The 23,378-nt window shown below is 35.4% G+C and overlaps 1 protein-coding gene across 1 annotated transcript in view; it reads left to right on the forward strand.

Moving 5' to 3' along the window:
- DENND1A (DENN domain containing 1A) overlaps positions 1 to 23,378 on the forward strand; it is a 667,138-nt gene that overhangs the window by 441,782 nt on the left and 201,978 nt on the right. The window lies entirely within an intron of this gene.

A 23,378-nucleotide genomic window follows, 5' to 3' on the forward strand; every position in this document is an offset into this window, starting at 1 on the left:
CTTTAGGTATATAGAAAATAAAATGTTAGAACATAAAAGGCCCTATGACATCAAATATTAAGAGTTGGAAGGATCCTTAGAATATAGTATTAAGGGGCAGCTGGGTAGCTCAGTGGAGTGAGAGTCAGGCCTAGAGACAGGAGGTCCTAGGTTCAAACCCGGCCTCAGCCACTTCCCAGCTGTGTGACCCTGGGCAAGTCACTTGACCCCCTTGCCCACCCTTACCAATCTTCCACCTATGAGACAATACACCGAAGTACAAGGGTTTAAAAAAAAAAAAAGAATATAGTATTAAGAGTTGGGAAGGGACATAAGAACACAGTATTTTTAACAAATAGACTAACTTCTAACATTTTATGCTGGAAGTGATCTCAGAGCACAGAAGGTTAAAATAAGTAAATACATTAAGTATTACATCTGGATGGAACCTTAAAATATAAAGCGTTAGGCCTGTCTTAACCTTTTATTTTAGAAATAAGAAAACTAGCACTCAGAAGAGTGATATGACTGGTCCAAGGACATGAAATATGTTACTGGAAAAGCCAGGACTTGATCCTAGGTCCCATGACTGAGTCTAAGTCTTGTTCTTTCTAAAATGCCATGGTACATTGCCACAGTGTATTTATGCTTCATGATTTGAAAATTTATGGCTTTGGAGTTTTTTGCTTATTTGTAAAAAACCTATAAAACTAATCATGTAATTATTATAAGTTCTATTTTGCTCTTTTTTGTTTTGTTTTAATCCTGGGAATTATAGCTGTTGGTCAATTGAAAGACTAATAGATGAACATTCTAAGTACAAATGACCCGGTTTGGTTTACACAGGTATAAAATATTGGAATCTTAGTGGTGCTTCTACTACTGTGCTGTGGTCCTGAGGTTTAAAAAAAAAGTGTTTTGGTAGACTTTTTGTAGATCTCACTTGATGAGTAGTGAGAGCTATTGGGGACATGTTATGTATCTCAGATAATCAGCCATTTATGTGTAGTCTTAGAATAAAAGACAATGAGAGCTGGAAAAGACCTTAGAACATTGAAGCTAGGAAAAAATCTTAGAGACCATCTTATTCAAAGGCCTCCTTTGATAAATGTGAACGCAGAGATTGGTTTTGTATATGAAGGAAGCCATTTATCTTTTGATTTATATTTTTGGTCGTGATTAACTTAGTGTGAAATAATTTTCCTTCTTTAGTTAATTAAGGTGTTTTTTTAATTGTTCTTTTTGTTATTGGAAGCTCATTTGAGGAAGTGATGGTTTTTTAAGACATAAATTCTGTTTTCAAACATTTCTTTTTTTCAAAGGTAGATTCCATTTTTATTTTTTGCTGTTGTGTTTGCAAGAGAATGCTTCTTGGTTTATTCATGTTGACAACTGAAAAGGCTTGGACCTAATTAAAAGAATTTCCACTAGCACCTTTACTGAACCATTTCATTATGCTGCATTGCACAGATTGCATTTTGAAACATGGTGATAGTTTAAATCTGACCTTTTAAACCTGAACTGCCAGAAATATGGTTGGAGGGGAGGGGGATATTTCTTTTAAAATATTTCCAGAATATATACATATATATTTATATATATGCATGCATATATTTGCTTAGGAATAATGTTCTTAGTGAATGACTACCCAGTGATATAAATATACATTTACTTTAAGTTCAAACTTCCCTGGTTCACTTAGCTTAGGTAAAGGTAGTTTTATCTGTATTCAATTGTGTGTGTGTGTGTCTGTCTGTCTGTCTGTGTTTTTGCGTCTGTGTCTGTGTGTGTTGTGTGTTACAGCTAAATTGTTTTTAGGGAAAACAAAGTAAATTTAAGCACTCTAAAGCTGGAAGAGAACTTAGAACATAGCAATTTGGAACATGAAGCATAACATGTTAGAGCTAGAAGGGATCTTAAAATTCTGCATGAATACCTCAAAAAATAAGGAACTTCTTTCTTGAGGCAAACAGTTCTTATAGATGATGAGAAATGGAAAGAATAGTAAAGAGTCAAGAGCATTGAATATAAACACCTTTTTCCAGGCATCTAAATCCTTGTTTTACAACATTAAATTAATTTTGACTTCAATCATCCTCTTTCATCTTCATTTTCTCATTACTTACCGGTTCCTTACTACCTTTAAACATGCCCAAATCTTCTCCATCTTTCAGGGGGAAAAGAAAAAACACCTTCTATAGACCCTGTCATGCTCTTCAGCTACCTTTCTGCTTCTTCCTTTCTTAGACAAACTTTAAAAAAAAAAAAAAGTGTACGCTTGATTCTCCTCTTTGCTACTTTTCCTTTCCAAATCTCTTCCTCAGCCCTTTGCATTCTGCCTTCTGACCTGATAATTCAATTGCAATTGTTCTCTTTAGAATTATCAATGACATCTTAATTGCCCACTCTATTGGTTTTCAATGATATTTTTTCAGTCCTATTCTTATCCACCTATTTACTTTGTTTGACTTGGTTGACCACTCCTTCTTCTTGGATACTTTCTCCTCTAGACACTATTCTTTCCTGATTTTCTTACCTATCCACCTGTTCCTCCTCATTCTTCTTTTCTGGTTCATCATCCTTCACTATGGGTGTTACAGGGCTTGCATTCTTAGCTTTTACCCAGGTCCTTATATTCTTCCCTCTGAATTCTCACATGAGTGTATCTGTTCCCATGAGATTATCATCCATGTGCTAATTGTTCACAGATGTGAACAATCTCTTCCCAGTTCCAGTCTTAGTCCCAGTCTCTTTCCAGAGTTTCAGTACTATGCCACCCAGTTGCCTTTTGGACGTCTAAAACTCAGCTTGTCCAAAGTAAAATTCAGTATCTTCCCATTCCAAATTCACTTCTCTATTTCTGTAGAAGACATCATTATCTTTCTAGTCTTTTAGGTTCATAACCCTTGTGTTATCCCCAACTCCATACTCTCCTTCACTACATATATCTCTGTTGTTATTATTATGTAGTTGTTCCATTTGTATCTGACTCTTCCTGACTCCACTTGGGATATTTCCTTGGCAAAGATACTGGAGTGGTTTGCCATTTCCTTCCCCAGTTTATTTTACAGATGAGGAAACTGAAGCAAATAGTTAAATGACTTGCTCAAGGTCACACAGCTGATAAGTATCTGAGGCCAGATTGGAACTCAGCAAGATGAGGCTTCCTCACTTCAGACCCAGCACTTTATCCACTGTACCACCTAGCTACCTCAAATCCCATCAATTGCCAAATCTTGCTGCTTCTACTGCCACATCATTTCTTACATCTGACTCATTCTTTCCATTAACTATCTTAGTTCAGGCCCTCATTAACTTTCCCTCAAATTACTGTAGTGGCCTCCTACTTCCTCTAATCTCCTTAAATAATTTCTTATGCTAGATGTATTCTATGCTGTTGGTAGAGTGACTTTCCTTAAGCACAGATCTGATTGTGTTGATCCCCTACTCAATAAACTCCCAGTAGTTTGCAATTGCCTCTAAGATAAAATATAAATTCCTCTGTTTTACCTTTATATCCTTACTTACAGTCTATCTAGCTACAAGAAGTCTTTTCTTGAGCTCTTTAGCTGTGATTGCTCTCTCTCTCTCAAACTACCTTGTGTTTATTCTCTTTACATTTATTCTATAACTACAGATAGTTCTATAATTCTGTTACAAATAGGTCCAAAAAATCACCACGCTATGCAAAATCACACAATAAAAACTACAGGGTTTATGGAAAGAAAATGAGATTAGAGGTACAATACTTAAAAACTTAATCAGTTTCCTCTTTGGCTTTGGCTTCAAATTTGAACTCAATACTACATCAGGCTATATATTTTTAAAATAAATATATTTTGTTTTTCTCATAAAAATCTTATCAGTGACACATTAAAATGTTAAATGTTTAAGAAATACATACAACAATAAAGTGGTACAGTTTTATGCATTTCCTCACTTTTTCTTGCATACAAAATCTCATATGAGGAAACATGGAGTTTATGTTATACTCATATCCTTTTCCTAATATTTCAATCACATTGGAACAAATTGGTATTTTCAAAATAGCATTATAAGAAGAATTGACTACTCTCTCTCTCTCTCTCTCTCTCTCTCTCTCTCTCACACACACACACACACACACACACACACACACTCTTAATTTCTCTGGGTTTAAAGGATGAATTTTATCATCTATAAAATGAAGGAGCCAGACTAGATGATTTCTAGGGTCTTTTCCAGTTCTAAATTCCATGATCCTAATATAGTATTTAGTTTGCCAACTTGGTCTGAAATACCGAGTCCAGATAAATTATAGTTAGCAATGAAATGTACGACAAGTGGCTGAGTGCAGGGTTTTTTTGTTATTAAGAATTGTAATAATGCTACTTAACATTCATATTTTACAAAGTGCTTTATACCCCTGATCCCATTTGGTCCTTGCAAAAATATTGGAAGGTAGATGATGACTATTCCCATTTTATAGAAAAGAATACCAAATTTCCATGACAAAGAAGAAAAGAAAGATTAAAAAGGCATACGATTACAGGTTTATAGCTAGAAGAGACCTTAAAGGTCATCTTGTCCAAACCCTTTATGAGACGAAATTGAGCCCCAAAGAATTTAAGTGACTTTACTCAAGGTCACACAGAAAATGTCAGAGCCTAGATTTGAACCTACTTCTTCCAACTCTAAATTGAATGTCCATTCCATTGTACCATGTTTTTTCTGGGATTCCAGACTCCAAAGCCAGTACTATTCCCATTATAACAAATTAAAGAAGAAGCTAAGCCATAAGAATTGGGCATGATTTGCCCAATACTACATGGGGTTAGTGATAGAACTAGGACTTGAACTCAGGTTTCCTGACTTGTAATCCATCACAACATCCAGTCTCTCATCTCTGTGCACTTACTGCCACTCACATGTTTAACTAGGCCTTCCCTTAGGCCTCCCTTCCATAACATCTGTTTAAAAGAGGGAGCACCTTATGAGCTAGTATTTCTAAACCCCCAAAATTGCTGCCGACAGGCCCGTTTGTTAATGATTGGACTAGAGCCCTTGGGAGCTCAGCAAAGAACGTTAAACATTAATATGGGAATGGTTTATTTTTAAATTTTGATTCCCTCACTCTTTTGAAGAAAATGCTGTCACTAACAATAGTATGCAGATGTCATCTCACTTCAGAAATTTCAAAGTTGTAATGGCTAAAAGAAAAAGACAAAAAAGCTTATTCGTGTGTGTTGAGGGGTGGTAGACATGAGATAGGGATATGAGTAAAAGGGTAATTACACATAATTTCTGGCCTAGATGGACCTGAGAGGCTGCATCTCCTGAGGGATACCAGATGAAACTGGAAAGAATTGTTGGCATGTCAGGTGATGAAATCAAAGTCCAAAAAGATTTTGACAACCTAGAAAAATGGGCCAAATCTAATAAGATGGAATTTAATAAGGATAAATGTACAGTTCCTCCAGCAGCCTATGTCTGTTTTCTGAGGGGCAGGCTAAGTACCGAGAGGATAATCTTTCCATTATATCACAAATTCTAGACTTGGCTTAAAAAAAAAATCGTTAAGTGGTAAAATGTTGACAATGGTTCTGGTTGGGTGGAAAAAAACTTGGTGTCTTTGTGGACTACAGACACAGTATGAAACAATAATGTTACAAGACAACAAAGTAAGTTAATGTACTCTTAGCCAAATTAATAGAATTGTGTCCAGACTAGAAGAGGTGCTCCAAATATTACTTTGTCATCTGCCCTGATCAGACAAAGTCTAGAGTATGTTTCCCATTTTTGACCTCTGTGTCTTAGAAAAAATATTGGTGAACTAGATTGTATCCAGAGAAAGGTAACTAGTAACTAGGATTGGGAGGAAAGTACCAAAGATCATGCTACAAGAAGACTGTTTGAAACAATGGCATTTTCCCTGAAGAAGACATAAGAGGATATAATTGTTATCATCAGGTATTTAAAGGACTGCCATTGGGAAAAGATTTCTCTATCTTTGTTCTTTTTTAACACCAAAAATTAAACATGGAGCAGACGGTAGATAAACTGTCTAATAATTGGATCTATCCCTATCACCAGATATTCAAGCAAAAGTTAAATAGATCCTATAAGGGATGTTTGTAATGGATATTTCTGTTTGAAACAGAGATTGGATGAGGCAATATAAGTGTGATGGAAAAAGTTCTGGTCTTGGTGTCAAGAAAAACTTGGTTTACAGTCTCTCTTCCTATACTTTGTGATCATGGGCAAAATGGTTCTTCACTTAAAAAAACTGGAATAATGAAGCTTTCATTACCTGCAGCACAGGATTTAGAAGGAACAAATTAAGTTTGTAAAGTGCTTTGCCCACTTTAAGATACAATACAAATGTTAATAATATTTATTATCTCATCTTTTTTTATGTAGTTCTGGAACATTACTGTTGTTGTTTTGTCTATTAGGCATGTCCAACTCTTCATGAACCCTTTTGGGGATTTTCTTGGCTGAGATTACTGGAGTGGTCTGCCATTTCCTTCTGTAGCTCTTTTTACAGATGAGGAAACTGAGGCAAACAGGGTTATGTGATTTGCCCAAGGCTACACAGGTAGTGTCTGACATTATATTTGAATTCAGGCCTTCCTGACTCTAGGACCAACACTCTATCCACTGTGCCACCTAGCTGCCCCTAATTCTGCTAGTAGTCTTTTATAGTTAATATTCTGCAGATTATTGCACAAGTAGATGAAACAACTGCCTTTTGCAACTGAGGGAAGAAGGGAATAAACATTTATATAGCATCTACTACGTGCCAGGCACTGTGCTAAGCATTTCACAAATATTATGTCATTTGACCCTCAGGAGAACCTTGTGAGATAGATGCTGTTATTATCCCTATTTTACAGTCAAGGAAGCTGAGGCAAGCAATGGCTTCGTGATTTGTCTACAGTTGCACAACTAGTAAATGCCTGCAGCCAAATTTGAACTCAGGTTTTCCTGACTCCAGACCTAGTGCTCTATTCACTGTGTTAGGGTCTAAGTTTATCTTTGCCTTATTGAAAATAATCAGTTGGACAGCAGGCAGGAAAATGGGGATGATATGTACTTCCTCTGAGCCCTACCTAATTTTGAGCTATTAGGTGTTTATATTTTAAATGCCCTTTTCATTCACCTAAATGTCTGGCTAGAATGACTATGAATGTCCACTTAGGTTACATTTATTTCAAATGGGTTTTTTTTAGGTCTCATTGGCTAGAGACGGGAGGTCCTGAGTTCAAATCTGTATCAGATAAACTTCCTTGCTCTGTGACCCAGGGCAAGTCACTTAACCCCAAATGCTTACCCCATACCACTCTCCTGCCTTGGAACTGATACTTAATATTAATTCTAAGAGAGAAGGTAAAGATTTTTTAAATGTTCTTTTTAAATTTTTGTGCATTTATATTATACTTAGGTAATTGTGAGTAACAGTTTTGTCTGTGATAATTCTGGTGCAGTTTATTTGTTGCATTCTCAAGTATATTTTGAGGAATATATTTATATTTTGAGGATTTCTTAATTGTTGGTTTATTAATGATAGAAAGTTTCTGATAATGTATAATTCCAGGTTATGTCTTACTAAGTCATAGGATCATAGGTTTAGAAATGGAAGGAATTGAGCCCAACCCTTTCATTTTGCAGATGAGGAAACTGAGGCAGAATATAAATCTAAGTCTTCAATAGGTGCTAAGAGCATTGATAAATAAGTCCAGGCTCCCTGAAGATAATGTATCTGTAATTTCTGGTGGCTGTGACCTAGCCCTGAATTGCCTTCTTAAACCCATCTAGTTCTGTAAACAAGCCTACATGAATGTCATACCTTGGAGGGTCCTTTGATTCATTCTTGAATCTTAACTGTTTCACAGGCAATTTCCAAACAAAATACTTTCAGTTACATTTGACAAATCCAATGACATAAACTTCTCTTTTTGCTCACTGAAGTGATACCTGATTGTTCCAAAAGTATTTCTGTACATTTTTAATCTTTTTATCATGTTCTCTGAAAACATCTATCAATTTTGTTACTCCTATTATAAACATTAATATTATCTCTCATCTTTTTTTGAGACTTCAAAGAGAAGTAGTCTGAGAGCAAATCATAGAGATTATATTTCACCCCACTCCCAAACTGTCCCTTCTTCTTTCCTATTACTGCGAATGGCACTACCATCTTCTCAGGCTCCCAACAAAGGGATCCTACTCTCCTCCTCCTCACTCTTTCTTATCCATTTCCAATTGCATATCCAATCTATTGCCAAGTTCTGTCAGTTCTACTCACGTAATATCTCTCAAATGTCTCCTTCTCTGGAAAAGGGAGAGCCTTGGTTCAAATCTAGCTTCAGATACTTCTTAGCTATCTGACCCTGGACATTTCACTTAATCCAAGTTGCCTAGCCCTATACTGCTTGTCTGCCTCGGAACCAATACTTAATATCAATTCTAAGACATGAAGGTCAGGGTCCACAAAATAAAAATAAATGAATGCCTCCTTCTCTTTGATATTGCTACCATTATTGCCTAACAATGGACTATTGCAGTAACATTGGTTGGCCTCATAGCCTCAAGTCTCCAGGCTATCCTCCACTCTTCTGTCAAACTGACCTTCTTAAAATACAGGCCTGATCATATAGCCCTGTATTCATTCAACATTCAACTTTTCTAACCTTCTAATACTTTATTCCTCCCCACCCCAAAGATTGTTATCCACTTACACTGACCTCTTTGCTCTTCCTTATACAAGATGCTCCGTATCCTGACTCCATATAATTTCCCTGGCTGCTCCCCATGCCTGAAATAGTCTCCCGCCTGACCTCTGCCTCCTGGCTTCCGTGACTTCCTTCAAGTCTCAGCTAAAACCTCAGCTTGCACAGGAAGCCTTTACTAATCCCCCTTAATATTAGTGCCTACCCTCTGTTGATTTTTATGTATATCAAGTTTATCTAGAATGTACTTTGTGTACATTTTTAGTGCTTCCATTTTGTCTCCTTCATTAGAACATGAGCCCCTTGAAAGCAAGGACATTCTTTTACTTTTCTCAGAAGTTACCACAATGCCTGGCATGTAACAGGCACTTAATAAAGGCTTGTTGACCTGATTTAAGCTGTAGACTCACTGAGAACATCTTCTGAAAAACTCCAGTAGTTGATGCAGACTTGATTGGGGATGCAGACTCAAAACAACCATACCAATGCAACTATCAATAATATGGGAACAGGTCTTGATAGATGACACATGTTAAAACCAGTGGAAATGTACGTCAGCTATGGGGAAGGAGGGTTTGGGGGAGGTGAAGGGGAAAGTAAGAACATGAATCATGGAATCATGGAAAATTTTTCTAAAAACAATTGAATAAAAAGTAATAAAATGAAAAACTCCAGTAACAAAAGGATGATGGGGATGACATATATCTTGACATGAATTGGTTTGAATTTCTTTTGCTAAGTATCTATATTTTTATAATGATCAAAAATGTTGTTATTGTTATTTTATCATAAACTGGCACAGGGACTCTCCTGCTATTCTGATATATTTAATGTTCAGCAGAAAATAACTGCCTTTTGTAACTGAATTTAGGGTATTGGAATGTAAGTCAAAACCAGAGAAAAACTAACAAACTTTAGTTAAGTGTCTGAACCCACTTTCACATTCTAGGATACTCTCCCTGTTGGTCGCATGCCTCTGCTGTCTGCAAACTTCCTTAAATCCTCTTCCTTATAACAGTATAACAGACTATTTGCTGAATTTTAAAGGATATTTGAGGATTTGCATTTAACCTGAGTAGAGACAGTTTCCTCATGAAAGAGCTTCTTATAACACTAAGATCTAATGTCCAGCAAGATGGTGCTGTGGATATTGCTGTGTAAGCATGTAACAACTTTGCTAGAGATTTTCTTCATTTTGACTCTTTTCTTTAATGTGGAGTAGGAACCTATTTTTTAAACATTTTAAAATCAATATATATTTAATATGGCTTAAAAAAAACCCAGACATTTACTAGCTGGGCAAATCACTTAACCTTTCTCAGTCAGTTTCCTCAGTTATAAAATAAAGTTAATAAAAGTACCTAATTGCAAGATTATGATGACGATTAAATGAGTTAAGATTTGCAACTATATGCCTGGGACATAGTAGTTGCTTAAATATATACATGTTTGCTCCCCATCTTCATTCTTATTTATAATAAAAAAGTTGTCTGTTTATGAAAGATAATAAACTTTATGTATAGAATGGGAGCCACTTGATCATGTCTTTCTATGTATCTAGTATATGCCACATTTTTGCAACCTGCAGTGATATGTTGCATAGTTTCCACCACTTTGTTATATAATCTCTATGACTTATCTTTCTCTAATCTCTATGAATCTAGACTCCTTAAGGCTAATCTTTCTATAAATTCTATTGGGAATGATCTGATTATGATTTGTTTTTATAAATCCTCCTGTTTCTATGATTTCAAGACATACGTGTGTTCCACACATCTTTGTCAACTTATTGTTGGCACAGTTCATATGAATATTACCCATGGAACACATTTTGGTTTCCCTCTTGGATCTTAGCTATTTCATAGGCTCTGTTTGAAAATAAATCATTTCTGGTTACTTTCAGAAAATCTAGTGGCATACACTTGTTGTTAACCTTTATAATTGTTTTGTGAAGTGTGGTGTTTGTGTTCCAAATGTGTTTCTGTGGATATTTAACCTTTTTGTCATATGCTATTTTTTTATAACAGCCTTGGGGTATTTAGTCCTCTGTTTCATTAACATTGTACAGGTTCTTGTTTGGATACCTTCTACATCTACTGTCATCCAATTTACCATTTCAAATGTATATGTTAAGAGTGGTATTATGTAGGTGTTAATTGCTCTAAATGTGTTCTACTAAACTTACTAAACTGTGACTTCAAGGTAGTAGTCAAACTCTTAACATATGTAGCCACAGCTTTCCCCTTGATAACCTAATTCCCCATGTATCTTTCCTGCAAAAATCCATGTATTTGTAAGTATCACTTTGATCCATTGACTTAATTTCATTCCATAGTCAAGCCCAAAGCTGTCAGTCTCTATTCTTGCTTGGCACACACAAAGAGTTATAATTATTGAGTCCAAATGATATTTTTACATCTTTGGAGAAAGTTTCCACCAGATGAAGTCACTATTTAATGTGTTTTTCAGTGAGTAAAGTCATATACCTTGATAATATACATTTATATCAAGTTATTGAAACTATTTTAGTGCAGAATGCTCTTTGACTTGAAGGCTTTGCTCAGTTCTGTTCAGGAGTTGATGATAATGGATTTAAGACTACTCAGAAACAGAGCAGGCTTAAACTATATCCCCCCCCCAAAAAAAAGACCACATTTTATATTTATTTTTTTTTTTTACTTTATTGGTTTAATGGCATGCTTTAAATAGGCAGCAGTTTTCCATGTGGACATCAAATACTCTAGTATTCTCACTAGACTTAGATCTATTTTATATATTTGCAGTACATAACTAAATGATGAGTGTGGAACTGAATCAAAGGTTTTGTTCTAATCAATAAAGGTAGAATAAATGTTACAAAAAAATTTTAGTAACTTATTCAGAATCACCAAATCTATAATGAATTCCTCTGGGTCTTTTTGAAATATATTTTTTCTCTCCTTTGCCAATATATTGTTTTAATTTAAGTGTTGTGTTTATGGGTTGTTTGGTTTTTTGTTTTGATTTTCTTTAGCAATAATGACTGTGAATACAGCGTATAAGAACAATAAAAAGAATAAAATTTTATCTAGTGTTCCAAGTTTTGCAAAGCCTTTAATATATCTTAATTGATCTTCACAATAACCCCTTAAAATAGGTCAATAAGGTGACAAAGAAGTATGGAACAAATGAGTATATTGCAGCATAGAAACAAGAGGATTTATAAAAATAAATCATAATTATTATTACCTCCATTTTATCAGTAAGAAAACTGAGACCAAGAAGGTTAACTGAGTTGTCCAGGATCACACAGATAAATGTCTAGGGCAGAAGTTGAACTCAGCCCTTGGCTACTAAATCTAGTGTTCTGACCACTGTTTTCCTTCTCTGTGTATACACAAATATGTAATTAAGCTGTATTTGGAAGAGTCTCTCTTTCTCATCTTTGGCAATAGATAAATGTTTAAGGAAGCTTGTATTAGAGAAGGAGCTAGTAAATTGCTTTCCTACTATGAAACATTTAAGCCAGTAATAATGGATCATACTTGGGCATGCCAGTTAATGTTTTTATAAAGAAAATAAAGTTTAATTCACTTCACTTGATAAAGTCATTCTACATTTCATTATAATAATGTTTCATTTTTGATCCAAATCACATTTTCATTGTCTTGTACTTCTTGCGGCCAAAAAGAGGATTAGAAATTTTCCACATCTTCCTTCTGGGTTTTTCCCTAGCCTCTGATATCTTTACTTACTTATAAAGCTTTAGTAGTAAAATTTTTAATTTATGTTGAATTATTTTTGTGTTTTACATCATTTTTTCTCCTTATATCTAAATATTTGCCTTTATTTTCAGTTGTGATTAAATGTATTTACAATTTCTCATATGATTTTGTTTTCTGGATTCCATACCATGGTTATTTTTTTCTTTATGTTTGAGCATTTTGGTTTTTATATTTTCTATTGTGAGAATTAATGAGTACTGATAAAATCTTTTACTGCCTTTCTTTAGATCTTCAATAGCTCTCTAAAGTAATTTCTGCTATGGTCATGTTTGGTATGTATTCATAGTCCTTTCTTTTTTTATGTTTTTCAACATGAACAAATTAATGAATAAAAAAGCATTTACTAAGTGATTATCATGTGCCTGTCATAGTGCTAAATATTGGGAACATGGATAGAAAAAGCAAGATATTCCCTCCTTTCATGGTTTTTACTTTGATTAAGAGAAACAGTACATAAAATTTACATAAAGGATGTTCATAAAAGGTTGGAAGTCCCTGGAAGGATGCTATTCTGGGACAGATGTCAAGGTTGAGGGAATCACTGGATTTATAGCATTACCTTATATGCCATTGTAGGAAGAGTCTGGATAATCTTAGGGCAAGGCACATCAGGTCTTGAAGCACCTCAATATGTGGTTGCAAGGCAGGTCAAAAAACTTGCTGATACTCTACTCATTGAAAGGTTGGTGATTCTCATTTCATCCAGACTATGAGCAACCAGGCAACTCAAATGGATTCTAATTTGACCAACCTGGGGGAAGGAGGGAAAGAGGAAGAGTATTCCTAATAGAGAAACCACTTCCCACTACTTAGCTATACACAATGAATTCTGGGCTGGCTTGGTCCTGGAGAAGAGAAGACTGTAAAGATGCTATGTTATTATAGCACCAGCTACCACATAAACTGTTATCTACAAATCCCATAATGCTTTTATACTTTGCATCAAATACTGTGAAAGAATGTTTTCAACCATCATGGTTATAGCAAATAGCTGGATTTTGAAAATTACTCTTTTTGTATAGTTGGACTTCTAGTTAGATTCATGCTGTCAAACTATAAAGAGATTTTTTTAGAATTCCAGTCTAATTAAACCTATCTCCTTTGTTAAATGATTTGAAATATTGGCACTAATTTTGACATTTATAGACTACCTCAAGCAATTCCACTCCACTTTTAATTCTACATACTGGTCACTTTATCAACATTATAAATAAGTAAACATTTTCTCCAATCTTTACCACCTCTCATAACTCTCCAAAATAGTAATTATGCTCAAGTGATAAAGTAGTTTTAGCTATCTTCATAGTCTAGGCCACCAAGAATCATAACAACAACAAAAAAAGTAAAAAACTAATGGAAAGCAGAGCATGGTGATCCTTAATCAATAACTTTCCTTTCTCCTCTAAAACCACACTTTGGCAGAGCTGCACAATCCTACCCAAGTGCTTGCAATACAACTCAACTATCAGAATTTATGACCTGCACAGCAGACAATTGCCAAAATAGAAAAGCTTGAGTCCATTGTAGTAAATCTTACCAAAGAAAGATAAAAGAAATCAACTAATCAGGAATGCAAATATATAGAAATGATGGACAATCCCAAGAGAATCAAAAAATAAATATTGAAAGAACACATAATTTCTATGTAAAGAAGTAAAACATAGTGATCTCAAAGATAGGCATTGTAATCAAATTAAGTATGATAGGTCTCCCAAAAAAAAAACGTAAGGCAGGGGCTGTGGCTGTAGGGCTGCATACCATAATATGAGGAAAGAATACAAGAAAATTACTTAGAACTTCTGAATGTCATAAAGAAAATTCTAATCATACAAATTTGAATATTGCCTCCAGAAAGGATGGCAGGAATCCTATACTTCAGACACCAAGACAAACTCCAAGTGGTTAAATTTAACAATTTCAATGGCAAACAAATTCTGGAAGTAACCAAGAGAAAGACCTTCCAATATAAAGGAAAAGAAATTTGAGTAACATATGAGACTATTCTGTACCCACCAAAAATTGCAAGAGGGAATGGAATAGTGTTTTCTAAAGAACAAAGTAGCTCAAGATGCAAAACGAGGTGACATCTTGCCAATCTGATTAACAATAAGTGGGAAGGAAGGAATGAACTTTTAATTTTTTTAAAAGATATTCAAAGTATTCTTAGAAAACCAAACTGGAACAAGTTATTTTTTCAGACACCTTAGTCAATAGAAATAAAAAAAAAGTAAATGAATACAATATCCAAAGACAGAAACAACAGAGAGCCTCTTAAGATAGTCTTTCTAAAACTACATAAAAGAGAATAAGGTGAAAGTAATGGAAGGGATTAACACTGATGAACACCCCCTCAGGAAAAGGGAAATGGGGCTTTTACAATGGGTATATTCTGCAGGGATTTTGAAACTTAAAGAAACCATCCATCCTTACCTCTAGAGAAAAGGAATCAGAGTTCCTTTTGGGGATAACTGATACCCAGAAAAGTGGAAGAGCATGAACCCAGGGAGGAGATTTCATAGCAAATGGGGAGAAATTACCACAGGAAAGGCAGAGATTAAGAATAAACTACACCTTCAGAGACACAGAAAAATTCCTAATATGAGAGCAATATACTCTCTAACACTTGAAGGAAGAGTGAGAAATAACTGTAAAAAAAAAAGAACCAGGAGACAGGACCTATGAGGCAACAGTATAGAAAAGGTTTAGAAGAGGAGATTCAGACTAGGTACCTTAGAAGCTTTCATTTCATGAGGAATACAGTGACTAAAGAAAGAATCAAAGAGCAAAAACAAACAAACAAACAAAAAAACCCAGCAGAAACAAGACAAATAATGAAGAAAATGAACAAAAAGAAATGTGATTTTCATTGTTTTGTTTTAGAAAAAGTGCATAAAATGAAATTTAAAGGAGACTTACAATCCAATTTGAAGGGGAGAAAAAGGAAATTTTATTTTACCTTTTAACTGAGGAGTGGGGGAGTAGGCAAATTAATTAACTAGATAAAATAAAAGGAACTAATAAATTAAGCAAAACTCCAAAATTGGGAAAGGTGGAACAAGAAAAATGAGCCAAGTGGGAATATGTTATATTAAAATAGATTACTGTAAAATAATTGAAGCAATAAAGCATTGTATTTATAGATGAAGAGAGAAAAAGCTCTAATTCAGATATCTACCTATCTATCTCTCCATTTTTCTCTCTGTGTATGTATGACAAATGGGGAGAAATGTAAACTAAGCTCTCTTAACTTTAAATGTAAATGGATTAAACAGTTCAAGAAAATGAAAAAGAGTGACAGATTGGATAAGAAAATAAAACCCTGCAATCTGTTGCTTACAAAAAAAAATGTATCTAAAATACAAAGACATATACACAGAATAAAAATGAGGAGCTAGAAAAAATTTACTTCGCATCAGATGAATTTTTTAAAAAGGAGCTTTGATCATTCATTCATTCATACTATCATACAAAGCAAGAACAAAAATTAAAAGTATAGAAAGAACCAGGGGAAACTACATTCTGCTGAAGGGAACCATAAACAGCAAGCCAATATAAAAATTAAAGTTGTATACTTCAAATTTCTCAGCATCTAAATTCATAAATTTCAAAATTAAATAACTACAGAAAGATAGAGTACTGTAGTAGTTAACAAGAGTTTTCATTGAACTCAGTTTTAGACAAATCTGAGAAAAATAAAAATAGGAAAAATAGAAATTACTGAAGAAACTAGAACTAAAACACCTATAGCATCTTCTAAATTGGACTGGTAAAGAGTATGTATATCTCTCAAAACTTTTATGAAGATTTACTATGTAATAGGGCACAAAGATACTTCAAAAAATATGTTTGATAAAGGACTAACTTATGGGGGAAGAAATCTCCTGTTGCTGATGGATTCACAAGAGAATTCTATCAGACTTTTAAGGAACATTAAATGAGGACAGCTAGGTGACCTGGTGAATTGAGAGCTAGGCCTACACATAGGAGGTCCTGGATTCAAATTTGGCTTCAGACACATTCTACTTGTATAACCCTGGACAAGTCACTTAACCCCCATTGCCTAGCCTTTACCACTCTTTCTCCTTAGAACCAATATACAATATCCATTCTAAGACAGAAAATCAGGGTTTTAAAAAATAAAGAAATGAAAATAAGGAACATTAAGCACCCATACTGCAGAAATTATTCACAAAACTGAAAAATGAAACCCTCTACCAGATTCCTTTCATGAGACAAATAAAATCCTAGTACCTAAACCAGGGGAGGATAAGGTACTATAGAACAATAGATCAGTGCCATTCATGAATATCGATTCAAAAATTTTAAATAGAATTCTATCATACAGTCTTCAGTAATTTGTCCAAGAAATCATATATCATGATCAAGTTGGACTTATACCAGGGATGCAAGCATAATTCTCTATTATGCAAAGCATTTTGCAAGGTTCAAGGGAAGCAAACATAAAAGGGGGAAAAATCCCTCCCCTCAAGGTATCTCCTTCTCCTAAGGAGATACAAAATCTATATACAAAAGAAGCATTTACATATTATTTGAAAAAGGAGAGAATATTAAAACTAGGGCATCATAAAGGCTTCCTATAGGAGATGGTACATGAGTTAAGCCTTAAAAATCTCCAGATATTCTGAGGGGAAAAGTGAATTCCAGGCATGGGGATCAGCCTGTATAGAGACACAGAAACGAGATAGAATGCCAAGTTCAGGTAATAGCAAGTAGGCTAGTTTGGCTGAAGTGTAGAGTTTGTGAAGGGAAATAATGTGAAATAAGTCAAGAAAGTTATGCCAGAGGCAAATTGTAGATGACTTTTAAGTGCCAGGTTGAAGCATTTTATCCTAGAAGGAATTTGGAGCTACTTAAAAATATTGAGCAGGAGATGGATATGGTCAGACATCTGCTTTAGAAAGATTCTTTTGGGGAGGACAAATTAGAGATGGATTATCTTAGTTTTCCTCGAATCACTTTCTCTATAATGTTTTACACATAGATATTAATATTTGGCAAAAGAAAGAATGTAAAACAGGATTCATTTTATCCTGAAATGGGTGTTCTTTTGTATTCTTCTATTTAGAAAGTAAATGCACAATGAACCCTTTTTTAAAAATCTAGACTATTTGTGATAATCTCCTACCTAAATAATCTTTTTTAATGCATTATTCCTGTACTTATAAAATTTTAGTGGCTCTCTTTTACCAAGAGGATAAAGTGTAGACTTCTCATCCTGGAATTCAAGACCTTCCTCAATCTGACTCCAGCCCAGTTAGCCATCTTCCTTTTCTTCTTCATCTCTGTACCTTCACTCCCACTATCCTCCATCCTTGGATACATTTTTGCCTATTGAAAATATTTGTTCCCTTAAAGGATCTCTTCAGGTATCAACTTCTATAATGCCTCCCCCACCTTCAAGTCAAAATAATATTTCTTTCCTCATATTTTTCATAGCGTTTTGATTGCATTTTTCTTTGACACAAATTCCATTTTCCCATATATCATAGTTATTTGTATACTTGACCTTTCTTTGTATCTCTAATATCTATTCTAAGAGGCAACATGGTGTGGTGGATAGAGTACTCTACTTAAAGTACCCAGGAAGTACTTAAAGAATGGATAAGTACTCTACCTAAAGTCAGGAAGTCTTGGGTTCACTTTCTACCTCTTGTTGTGAGGAATATTAGTTAGTAATAGTGTTGGACTTAGCAGGAAGGGCTGGAGGATTCCAAGATGGAATGAAGGAGCAGGAAGTAGGTTGGTGCTCTCTGAGAGAGACTTCATTAGTGGTTGGCACAAACTGTTGCTAGCCCTTGGAGATCTCAGACCTGCATCCTGATTCCCTGGGATCCTGAGTGGTGGTGGCTTTCAGCAAGTGGACAAGACCTGCAGAGCTGCAACAAGTGGAGGAGGGGTTTGGGATCTGGTGGACAACATCTCAAGCACACTCTCTCTACTTGGGTACCTTGGACCACCTTGGCTTTTGGCATCCTGTGATCATCTTTTGGATTGGTGAGAACCCTCAAAGCCACCCTCAGGCCCTTTAACTGTGCTGGTCAAACCTGGCTGGAACCAGGTTTGAAGCAGCCTTCCCAGTGACTCCTGAACTGCTCCTTTGAGCCCTGCCTGGCCTAGGTCAATTAGAATTAGACAAGTCCTACCCTTGCCCCTGTGATTTGCCCTTTAGGTTTTTAAGTGCAGAATCCCCTATCCCACCTTTATTTAGTTAATCATAATTAAACAATATAAACTTTTACCTTGCCTGCTGGTTCCATAGACTCTGGCCTAGTAGTGAGCTGGGAGACTGTTAGCTTAACTGCCGTTCTAACAGTTAACAGCAACTTGGCAGTGAACCCTGGTCTCCCTATCCTGGTTGGTCCTGTCTCTCCTTCAACCCAGTGTGTGTACCCACAAACCATTTAGGTTATATTTTAACATTCCTGGTGCCCCATCTTTTACACTCTGAACCTTCATAACTGAGTGGTCATGCAAAATTTGCCTCTCTAAACCTCAATTTCCTCATATATAAAACAAGGAAATTAAGACTTCTGGTGAAGACAGCTACCTAAACAAAGGCAGTCCACCACGTGCATACTCCTCCTCCCAAAAAAACCCCCTTAGTTTTCCACCTGAATGGAAAATAGTCAAGAGGAGGCAGCTACGGGGCTCAGTGGATCAAGAGCCAAACCCAGAGACAGGAGGTGCTAGATTCCAATCTGGCCTCAGACACTTACTAGCTTTGTGATCCTGGGCAAGCCATTTAACTCCCATAGCCTAGCTCTTACCACTTTTTTGTCTTAGGATTCTAAGATGAAAGATAAAGGGGGAAAAAAAGGAAATGGAAGGAAAGAAGAAAGAAGAGTAAATTTATGAGAAACCATGAGTGATTTCTTTAATTCTAGAACTACAGAATCAGCCAAAAGCCCAACGGCAATAGGAAATAGAAGCTAAGGCTACCAGTAAAGCCTTCAATCATGATCAGAAACAGCTGGATCTGGTATCCTTCAAGGCCTTTTGTTCAGAGGTAGCTGGAGCAGAGGACTTGCCTCAAAAAGCAAAAGGTTGGTCAGAAATCCCTAGGATAGGAATCTTAGAAGCCCCAGTGAATGCAGCAGGCTTTGATCAGCACATACCGCAGTGCTCAGACCTGCAAAGTTCAGGCCTTGAGTTCATGAGGTTCCTGATAATCGATCCAGAGTCACCAAGATAACCCTGAAGATCCAGCACCAAACTTGAAAGATTTAGAGAGATCTAACCCTGAAACATAGAAGTCAGAGGAAGAACATAGAAGACCTAGGGTGAGATGGAGGCCAAACACTCTACTCTGAAGCATAGCAGAGGGGCAGAATCTGGCCTTGTCACCAGGCCTCAGCTTAAGAATTAAAGCTACAGAGATGAGAAAATCAAAGAACATATCCACAAATATAAAAAAAATTATTGCAAAACTAGAGATCCCAAAGAGAATCAGATGACTGTAACAACTTTAAGCAGAGAATCAAAGGGGGTGGGAGGGAAATAGATTTTTCACAAGGATTATATGAATCCCTAGAAGAAAAAAATAAAAGGGAAACAAAATGAAATAAAAAGTTTTAGAGGAAAGAATAGGAAAGAGAATAAGTAGCTTAGAAGAGAAACTGGCAAACTGTACTCAAAAAATGGACTTTCTGAAAACTAGAACAGACCAAGCAGAAATAATTAGAATAAAAGCAAAAATGAGGGTGGGGCTGAAGAAGAAGAAAGTGTAAGGTATCCATCAAAACCAACTGGCCTGGAAAACAAGTCAAGGAGAAATAATTTAAGAATTATTGAAATTCCAGAAAATCATGATTTTTTAAATGCCCAGACTAAATTTCAAGCAATTACAAATGAAAACTTCCCAGATCTACTAGAACAAGACAGTAAAGACAGAAAGAATGCACCAATCATCTTTTGACTACCTTTTGGCTTTCTCAAGAAAGTCTTCTGCTTCAGCTGTCTCCAGGCAAAAAGCCTTGAAGGCTACCTTCCCTGACTGATTCTGAACATACTGGGAGGCTCTTCTGCATTGGTTTTGGTTTTACTGATAGCTTAGCCCCTATTTCCTACTGCCCTCTGACTTTTGGCTTATTCTTTCTGTAGTTCTAGAATTGAAGAAGTCATTTATTATAGTTTCTCATTAGATTTCTTGATAATTTTTCATTTTGGTAGGAAATTAAGAGTTTAAGTTCAAAATGAGAAGTAAATTACAAAAAACACAAATAAAATCAGGAAGTACAACTAGATGGTGTTCTAAGATCCCTTCCACCTCCAAATCAGTGATCCAACATACTTTGCGTGGAGTGATGATTAATTCTCATTTGTCTAGGTAAATCAGTATTTGTATATTTATGGGTTCATTGCTGACTCCAAGTCTGAAATAAGGCAATACACTCTATGAAGAAATCCCTACACTAACTCATCAATTGCTAGAAAAGCAGATTTCAAAATGGTTCTATTGTTAGGGGAGTTAAATCTCTAAGCAATAGAAAAATCAATGTACAGCTCTTTCCAAAACCTCTGGTTTTTTTCCTTACCTGACTATAAAGAGAGGCAAAGAACACAATACCATGGAGCAAAAACAACAACAACAATAACAAAAACAAAAAGGCCTTGGAGTTAGAAGAAAGACCCGAGATCAAGTTCTTCCTTTCATAGTTATGTGCTATTCACTTTAATTTTTTGAGCTTCTAATGATACTTGAATTACTGGCCTCATAGGGCAGTTTTGAAAAAAAAAAAAAACATTCTATAAAAGTGTATTTTTCTTTTCAAATCTGGATGTCTTGTCTATTTCAAGTCCATCATCAGTTCATTCTACCAATATAATCACCTGATGTGGTTGCCACTCTAGAAGTACTACAAGATAGCAAGAGATCCCTCCACTCAAACCACATCTTACACCTAGGACTCTTCCTGTCTTCTTGACTCATATAAACTTCTGTTTGTCTAGGTTGATCATACTGGCAGGTTTGACAAGACATGTTCATTCTAGTCAGTATTTACTAGTCTTGGTTGAGACATGATCTCTATCCATGTAGCATTACATGATATCCTAAATTTAAAAGTAGAAGAAATTTTAGCATGTAGCCAAAGATGGCTGTTACTTTAAAGATCATTTAGTTTCACTTGTTCATTTCACAGATAAGAAAACTGAGGGTCAAGATGTTTGAATCTAAATCTAGTATTCTTTCCAGTGACTTTGCTGCCATTTATTCCAACCCCATTAACTTGTAGATAAGGAAAATGAAGATCAAAGAGGTGAAGTGAATTGCCTAAGATCACATAGGTATTAAATAGCATTGTTGTGATTTGATTCCTCGCCCCTTTTCTCTATGTCTCAGGCTCTTTTTGTTGCTATTTTAATTTATTACTTACTTATTTTTTCAGTTACATGTAGAAATAATTTTAACAATTCTTTTCTGACATTTTAGAATTCAAATTTTCTTCCTCCCTTTTCTCCTCTCTAAGGTTGTAAATAATTTGATATAGGATTTACCGGTGTTTTCATTCAATACATATTTCCATATTGCTCATGCTGTGATAGAAGACTTATATCACACAAACATTAAGGGTTTTTTTCCATTATCCTGTCTTGCCTTTACCCTCACCTTCCATCAACCTAAAATAGGAAACAGAATCTTGCTATTCAGAACTATGTGTATACTTAACATCAAGTATAGAATATAGACATATTTCTATCACCCCAAAGTCATAAAGGAATAATAACCCATTCATGGTAAGCTCATATGATGGAATGAAAAGCAATTTGTTCTAGAACTAGAAAACTTAATTTCAAGTTCTAATGGCTAATACTCATGTGACCTTGAAAAGCCACTCTGAGCCTCAGTTTCCTTATTTGTAAAATGGGACTAATATTTTTGTGCTACTTAACCTTCTAAGAAAAGTGAGGAGAGTACTTAAAAACTATAGAGCATTACAGAAATAGGGTCTTTATTATTACCTTAGATGAAACAAGTGGAGCTATGGCAGGATTTCTCTATGTATTAGGTCCATTAATAAGTCAACAAAAATTTATTAGACGCCTTCTAGAAGAACTGGAAGATAGGAGTGTCATGTCACAAAAAACCCAGAGAGAAAAAGAGAGCAGAAAGAAGTATCCTCTCCTCACACACTCCTCAAATCTGCAGTCAACAGCGTCAGATGCAATAGGGAGATCAAATAGGATAAGTCCTGAGAAAAGAGCAAAATATTTGACAGTTAAGAGAACATTGGTGACTTGAGAGAGAGAGTTGTTTCAATTCAGTGATGAAATCGGAGGCCAGATTGAAAAGGGTTGAAGAGTTAAGAGGAGGGAAGTGGAGGTGTTGAGTATAGTTAGCTTTTTTCTAGTTTAGCTGAACAAAAGAGATATAAGACAGGATGGTAGAGTTTAGTGGGTTTGGCAGTTTTAAGGAAAATTCAGTGTTTTTATTTTTTAAAATTGGAGAGCCTTTTGAAGGCAACATGGAAGGAACCAATAGATAGCGACCTCAAATCTCACTTCATTGTGGCTCTCCTAAGAGGATAATCGTCTTTGCAGAAGTATTTAAGGTATGCAACTTAATACACATGTGGCCTTAACTCATTGAAGTTCTCTGGACCTTGTTTTCTTCAACTATTTAATAAAGTGGTTGGATAAGATGGCCCAGTAAGAATTAAGGGCAAAGACTATTTTCGTCTTTCTTTGCATCCCCAGCTTTTAGCACAATGTCTGACAAACAAGCACTTAATAATTGCACGTTGACTAACTTCAGTTTCTTCTAGCTCCAGTATTCTATGTGCTAAGGTCCCTTTGTGCTCTGACATTATACAAGCCTATGAAATATGTAGAATCCACCTCACTCATGGCAGTACCTTTGATCTTTTAGAATATCACTAAGTCCACAAACACCCAGGATTTTTTA

The sequence above is a fragment of the Gracilinanus agilis genome, chromosome 2, assembly GCF_016433145.1.
Source record: "Gracilinanus agilis isolate LMUSP501 chromosome 2, AgileGrace, whole genome shotgun sequence".
Classification (NCBI taxonomy): Eukaryota; Metazoa; Chordata; class Mammalia; order Didelphimorphia; family Didelphidae; genus Gracilinanus; species Gracilinanus agilis.